Below are 6,931 nucleotides of genomic sequence, written 5' to 3'. Positions count from 1 at the left end.
TTTGTATCAGACCTGATATTGCATTTGCAGTAAGTAAACTCAGTCAGTTTACAAGTAACCCTGGTGCAGAGCACTGAAAGGCAATTGAGAGAGTTCTTGGGTATCTTAAGAGAAAATTGGAACTTGGCTTGTTTTACTGTGATTATGCAGCTGTACTAGAAGGGTACACTGATGCAAGTTGGATTACCGGTAATGGAGATAACAAGTCCACATTTGGATGGATTTTCATCCTTGGTGGGAGTGCAATCTCTTGGGCATCCAAGAGACAAACTTGTATATCTCACTCGACCATGAAATCTAAATTCATAGCCTTAGTGGCTGCTGGAAAAGAGGCTGAATGGATTAGAAATTTATTATTGGATATAAAACTTTGGCCTAGTCCTATGCCTCCAATTTCCATTTACTATGATAGTGAGGCAACTCTGTCAAGGGCCTATAGTGGTACCTACAATGGTAAGTCCAAACATATAAGTCTGAGACATGAATTTGTTAGGCAATTGATTCAAGATAGAGTCATCACTATAACCTATGTGAGGTCAAGTAAAAACTTGGTTGATCCTCTTACCAAGGGCTTGGTCAGAGAATTGGTAAGAATGACAACCAAAGAGATGAGTTTAAAACCCTTTACTTAGTTACCTGTAATGGTAACCAAACCTGAACTGGAAAACCATCAGTATTGGGTTTAATGGGTAACAATAAGTTACAACAATGTGACTATTAGCACTGACATTGAGAATTTTCCCATCACAACATAAACAATGTTGTCCGTTATGATGAGATGTTGAGATAAACTCTTAATGAAGTTCTGAAATGTGCCAAATAACAGAGCACATAGTGGAACTTCACCTATGTGAACATAGAAGTGGTGCCGCTTCTCATGAGGGTTTGGGTTTGCTCTCGGGATTGTTCATGAAACCAGGAAAGAAGCACATGGCCATAATAGTGCTAAGCAAAACTTGAAACTCTTGCAGAGACTGAACATTTTTATGTGTATAGGTGTCTCCGGTCTGTCTTGAGAGTAGTTGGTTTAACGTCTTACCTCCAATAACTTTGACAAGGCACTGAGATAACTATACTAACAAGAGGCTTAAGTTGATAAACAACTTTTGTATGCATAACTATGTCATAGTAGTTTAGAATGAGAGAAAACTATGTAATTGATCAATCAATGTGGGGGGATTGTTGGATTTTAATCTCATAAGAGATTAAATCCAATGGGTTTGATTGGTCAATTACATGAGAAATTGCACCTGCACACTTGGTTGAAAAATCAATTTTTCTCTTACAAAAAACCCAGTTTTGAACTTGTCCCACATTGGAAAATTATAAGTTTTGTTTTCAATTTTTCAATAGGAGCTGATTTACACTCCTTAGAATTAGTAGAGGAGAGTATGGGGATTTGATACCGTGCAACGCGCGCGCGCATGTGTGCGGCGCAATGAGGCGCTTTAAAGGCGCACTTTGCTCACACCCGCGTGGCTCGCGATGGGTAGCTCTAGTTTTGGTGCATTGATGACCGTTGATGAGATCAACGGTCACGATTCGACTAGGTGTGATCAAGAGGCACAATTCAAGGTTAACAATCACCAACTGTTAACTACTTTTTAAACAGTCACAATGTTTGAAAATGTGACTGTTCAAGGTGCCTTCTCTAAACCAACACTTACATTTTCTTCATACCTCTTCACAAATTATTAAAGGAGCATGAATCAGACTCCAAAACACACAATTTTGAAATTCACTCTCTCTCTCTCTCTCTTAGTCTGGTCTGCTACAGTCTCATAGAAGATTTCTCTAGAGACTCTTCAACTTTGTTGGTTGCAGATTCTCGCCCAAGGCTCTGTTGTATCATGGGAACAAATTTGCCTGTAACCCAACAACAAACTCAATAAAACTGAGTGGGGGAAAATAACATTCTAAAGATAGTGTCTTCAGATGTGCCTCAGAGCTTCTCCTCCAAAGTTACAGTGACCCCATATTCTCCAACACATCCAACAGTACCTTCATTAGAATTGGGATCAAATCCCATTTACTCCACCATCTACCACGCTAAACTAGCAATCATGTGATCAATGAACACATGGTCGATCACTTCCATTTGATCAAAACAAGCACGACATAATGGTTTTACGTTCATATCCTTGTCAATAAAATTTTTGGCGAAAATTTTAAGTAACCATGATTATAAGCCATAAATAAGTAAAATAATACAAACAAATAACAAAATCGTCACTTATTTGATTAAAACATGTGAAAAACACAAACTATCGATTATCCTTCACATAAAATTTAATATATTACTAAATTAATTCAACACCTAATACATAGAATTTATATGCTTTCTATAACAATATGTGAGTCGGGGAGGGTTGGGTTAGACTAATACCATACTTTATTCATACCCGTATGGGTTGCTCCAGGTCTAACCCTAATACGTAAGATAAATTACTCAAAACTTTTTGGCAGCACATTAATATTAGCCTTGGTAGGATAAACTCTCCAAGTATATCAAATGACTGAGAACATTGTAAAATAACACGAGTCTCATAAGTGTCCTGTTTAAGGGGTAATTTCATAGAAATATACCAATAATAACATGAAACAATAATGTATTCTCATTCATTTACATTAAATGCATTTATACATCAATCTGATGGAGCTAAGTGTCACGGGGGTAGTCGTTGGGGCCCCGTGCGGCACTCGAAATGGGTGAGTAAGCCTACGAAACAAAGAAAACACAACCACAAAGGCAACAAGATGGCACACGAGTTAGCAAAAGGCTATTTGTATTGCATCAATCAGTGGTAAGCACAAGCACACAGTACAGTGTCGAGGGGATCTCGTGCTTAACCTTTACACGCTTATGAGCTCACTCGACTACCTACCTCCCCTCAAAGAGTACGTTAAACTTTTGGGGGAGTGACAATAGGAGACATCAAAATGATGGAAAATCATACTAAGTAATTACAATAATGCCATTGGCGGTCCCCCTTACAAAATAAAAGCAAAGCCCACCCATGACACACATGTTGACACCATGAAGGCACGCGGTTGGCACTCAGATGGCTCACTATATGTGCTTGATGGCGCAATGAAGGAGTCACCTGTGACATTCTCCCCCACTCAATTCGATCTACGTCCTCGGAGATCGGCTTCGGCTGGTCCCTTAGAGTCACTGTTGCGGAAGGAGGGTTCTTCTGCTGCTCCGTGAACCGGTAATCATCCAAGGCCGAGGTGTATATTTTGGTGGCATGGTCGGGTTGGCTCATTCTGTTGGGGTTTCTTATGGCTAAGTCCTTTCCTGGCAGCCTCAAGGTAGGTTAGTGGCTAGTTCTGTTTGGTTAAGGGGTAGGTTTGTGCCAGGTAAGGATCAAAATGGTGTTTTGGATTATTATTAAGGTGTGGATTCCCATGCATTTTTCCCAAAGGGTAACTGATAGGGCTACTATGGGAACTAGCCTTAGGGATGATGTGAATGTGGTCCCTAGATGGCTTGGGTGGCACTCACTCTCCCCAGTGGTTGTGGTAGTAGATGTGGGCAAGGTTTGACCCGGCCTTGGGTCTTCTTTTGTTGGGCCCACCAGTTGCGGCCACTTGCGGCTTCTGCTGCGAAGTCAATTCCTGCTGATGTGGTTGGCATTGAAGCTGATGCTGCTGCTGGTGTTGACTTGGGCACTGGCATTGGTGTTGGCGCTGAAAATGGAACTGTCTGGGGGGTGACTTCCTCCTGGTGATGACTTCCCAACCAGTTCTCGTGTCGATGGGAGGTACTTGGCAGGGGTTCTTCCTTGTTGCTGCAAAGCTGTCTTCATGGTTGATAGTTTCTTGGTACAACTGCAAGGCTGAAAGCTGCTTCCCCAGTATCTGCAAGGCTGATGAGACAGGAACCATGCAAGGGCAGTGTTCATCCAAAATAAGCAAACTGTTGATGTGGGGCATAAGTGCTACTTCCGCCTGTTTGAGGAACTCCACTCCAAGAACCACCTGAAAATCATCCAGGGGAACCACAGATAGATTGATGGGCCCTTTCCATGGTCCAACTCAGAGTTCTACTCCACGGGCCGTGCCCTCTACTGCTTTGGCCCCAGAGTTGACAGCCTTGACCCATCTAGTTTGTTTGGTGGTGGTCAAGCAGAGTCGCTTTGCCTCCGCAAGCGAAATGAAGTTGTGGGTGGCTCCAGTGTCCATCAAGGCTTGAGTCGGCCTCCCGCCGAGGGTGATGTCTACATAACTCAGCCCCTTGCAGGCTTTGGTGGGCCGCTTTGATGTGGCCTCTTTCTTGACCATGGCATTGATGAGTTGGAGGGCACCTACTCTTGGCGCTGCTGTGGGTTTCTCCTCATCGCTCTCTTCACTATCGCTGAGTTTGGCGATGAGGGCAGTTATTTTCTTTCGAGTACGACAGTCACTCGTCCAATGCTTCCCGTTGCAAAGGTAACATGACGTAGGAGGAGGTCTCCTAGTGGATTGGTGGCCCTGGTAGCTTGGGCCTCCTTGTGGCTTCTTCCCTTGTTGGTAATTGTAGGGCTTGTTCGTGGGCACTGGCTTCTCCTCTGTAGGGGTTGATTGTGGGTCTCCCCCACTCAAACTCATGGTACCTGAGCTGGATGGTCTTTGCACATCTTCCTTAGGTGTTCTCAGATCAACAAGTTGTTCAGCTATGGCCATGGCGGTGGCGAGGTCCTCAACCCCACGTTGCTGGAGTTCAAGCTCAGCCCATGGCCTGAGACCATCCATAAAATTGAACAGAAGATCCTTGTCTGACATGTCAGTGATCTCCAGCGTCAAGGCCGAAAACTCCTTGACATAGTCATGTAGTGATTCTTGATGTCTGAGGTTCTTCATTCTTCGGCACGTCAAGTACTCCACATTTTCTGGGTAGAACTGCCACTTGATCTCACGCTTAAATCCAACCCAAGTGTCGATGGTACGGGTTCCACGTTCGATGTCTTGGCAACACCTATGCCACCATAACATTGCGACATCAGTCAAATACATAGCAGTTGTACGTACCTGAGTTTGGTTGTCAATGATGCCAGTGGCAGAGAAATATTGCTCCAGTTGCCACAAGAAGTTGTCAAGCTCTCTAGCATCCCGAGCACCCGAGTAAGGTGTTGGCTCTCGGATCTTGATGTTCATGGAAGATAGGGTGGAGGGAGTGCTTGGTGTGTTGGCCACAACCCTCTTTAGGAGAGTCATCTCATCCAATTGCGCTTGGAATCTGTCTAGCAAGCCCTGCAGGCTGCTTTGGGACGGCCCAACTCCCGAATTCTGTATGGTGGTGTGCATGTCTCTGAAGGCGCCATTGAAACGTCCTTCTAGTTCCACCACTGCATTCTCAACCGTCTCTAGGTTGAGGTGGAGTTCATCAACCCGATCTCGGGTTTCTCCCACTGTCACCTCGCAACGTAGGAGGCGCATGTCCACGGTAGCTAGTTGGTCGACTGATTTGTCGTGCTTGCTAGCTTTGGTTGTACGCCCCTTTGGGGCTTGTGTCTTGGTAGGTTCGTCAAGTGGAGCTTCATCAATGTCGTGGGCTTGAATCCGCCCATGTGGTGTGTCATCGGAAATGCCCCAATTGCTCTTCATTGGGTTGATGTAGGGACGAAGACAAGGTCCAAAGTGTTTGTAGGAGCACCTGCTTTGATACCAACTGTCACGGGGGTAGTCGTTGGGGCCCCGTGCGGCACTCGAAATGGGCGAGTAAGCCTACGAAACAAAGAAAACACAACTACAAAGGCAACAAGATGGCACACGAGTTAGCAAAAGGCTATTTGTATTGCATCAATCAGTGGTAAGCACAAGCACACAGTACAGTGTCGAGGGGATCTCGTGCTTAACCTTTACACGCTTATGAGCTCACTCGACTACCTACCTCCCCTCAAAGAGTACGTTAAACTTTTGGGGGAGTGACAATAGGAGACATCAAAATGATGGAAAAGCATACTAAGTAATTACAATAACACCATTGGCGGTCCCCCTTACAAAATATAAGCAAACCCCACCCATGACACACATGTTGACACCATGAAGGCACGCGGTTGGCACTCAGATGGCTCACTGTATGTGCTTGATGGCGCGACAAAGGAGTCACCTGTGACATAATGGCATACACAATCTAACATCCGGGGGCCATGTTCCTTACTTCAAATCCTATATTCCATGCATGTAATAACCACATAGAAGTAGACTTCCACTTCATACGTGAACAAGTTATCAAGAAGCGTTTTAGTGTTAAATTTATCTCCCCTAATGACAAGTGGCAAAATGTTTTAACCAAACCACTATCCACCCCTTGATTCGGCCTCTTTACTTCCAAGTTGATAGTGGTGTGGTTCCCCGGAAGGATAAGAGTCAAAACCCATGCAAATAGCTACCACAGCTCATCGAGACTTCAGGAACTTGAGAAGTATCTCAACTCAAACTCTATCCAACCTTATCATTCCTAGCCATCTAGTTCTCATCTATTTGTACTATGTTTGTATTCTATTATATATCGCAACTATATCTTTACAGATGTACATATATCATATAGAATAGTATAAATATATGACTCATTAAACAGAGTCATTCACCTTTTCCCAAATACTTGTTTTCCTCTTTTTGTTAGGAATGTCGATGGTGCATCAATGAGTCCGAAAAGGCATTACCATAAACTCACAATGCCTTTTGGTGGGTCTTGAAACCCAATTTAGGTATGTCCACTTAATGCATTTGAAACTAGATCGAAAAGTTAAGTCATTGAACTCATCAAAAGCTCATCAATGTTTCTTTACTAGGAGCATAAGAAGTAGCAAGTATGGACTAGCGCTTAGCCTCATTACACCAATCTTGAGCATATTAGTAACGGTATTTGTATGAGCATACACAAAGGAGTCCACTTTCCAGCTTGAGTACGTGGTATTTGATGTTATGCATTCAAGGTAGAAAT

The sequence above is a fragment of the Nelumbo lutea genome, chromosome 1, assembly GCF_056320005.1.
Source record: "Nelumbo lutea isolate HS-2025 chromosome 1, American lotus-T2T, whole genome shotgun sequence".
NCBI classification, from domain to species: Eukaryota; Viridiplantae; Streptophyta; class Magnoliopsida; order Proteales; family Nelumbonaceae; genus Nelumbo; species Nelumbo lutea.
The sequence above is the reverse complement of the archived record's forward strand: the minus strand, read 5'-3'. Positions refer to the sequence as shown.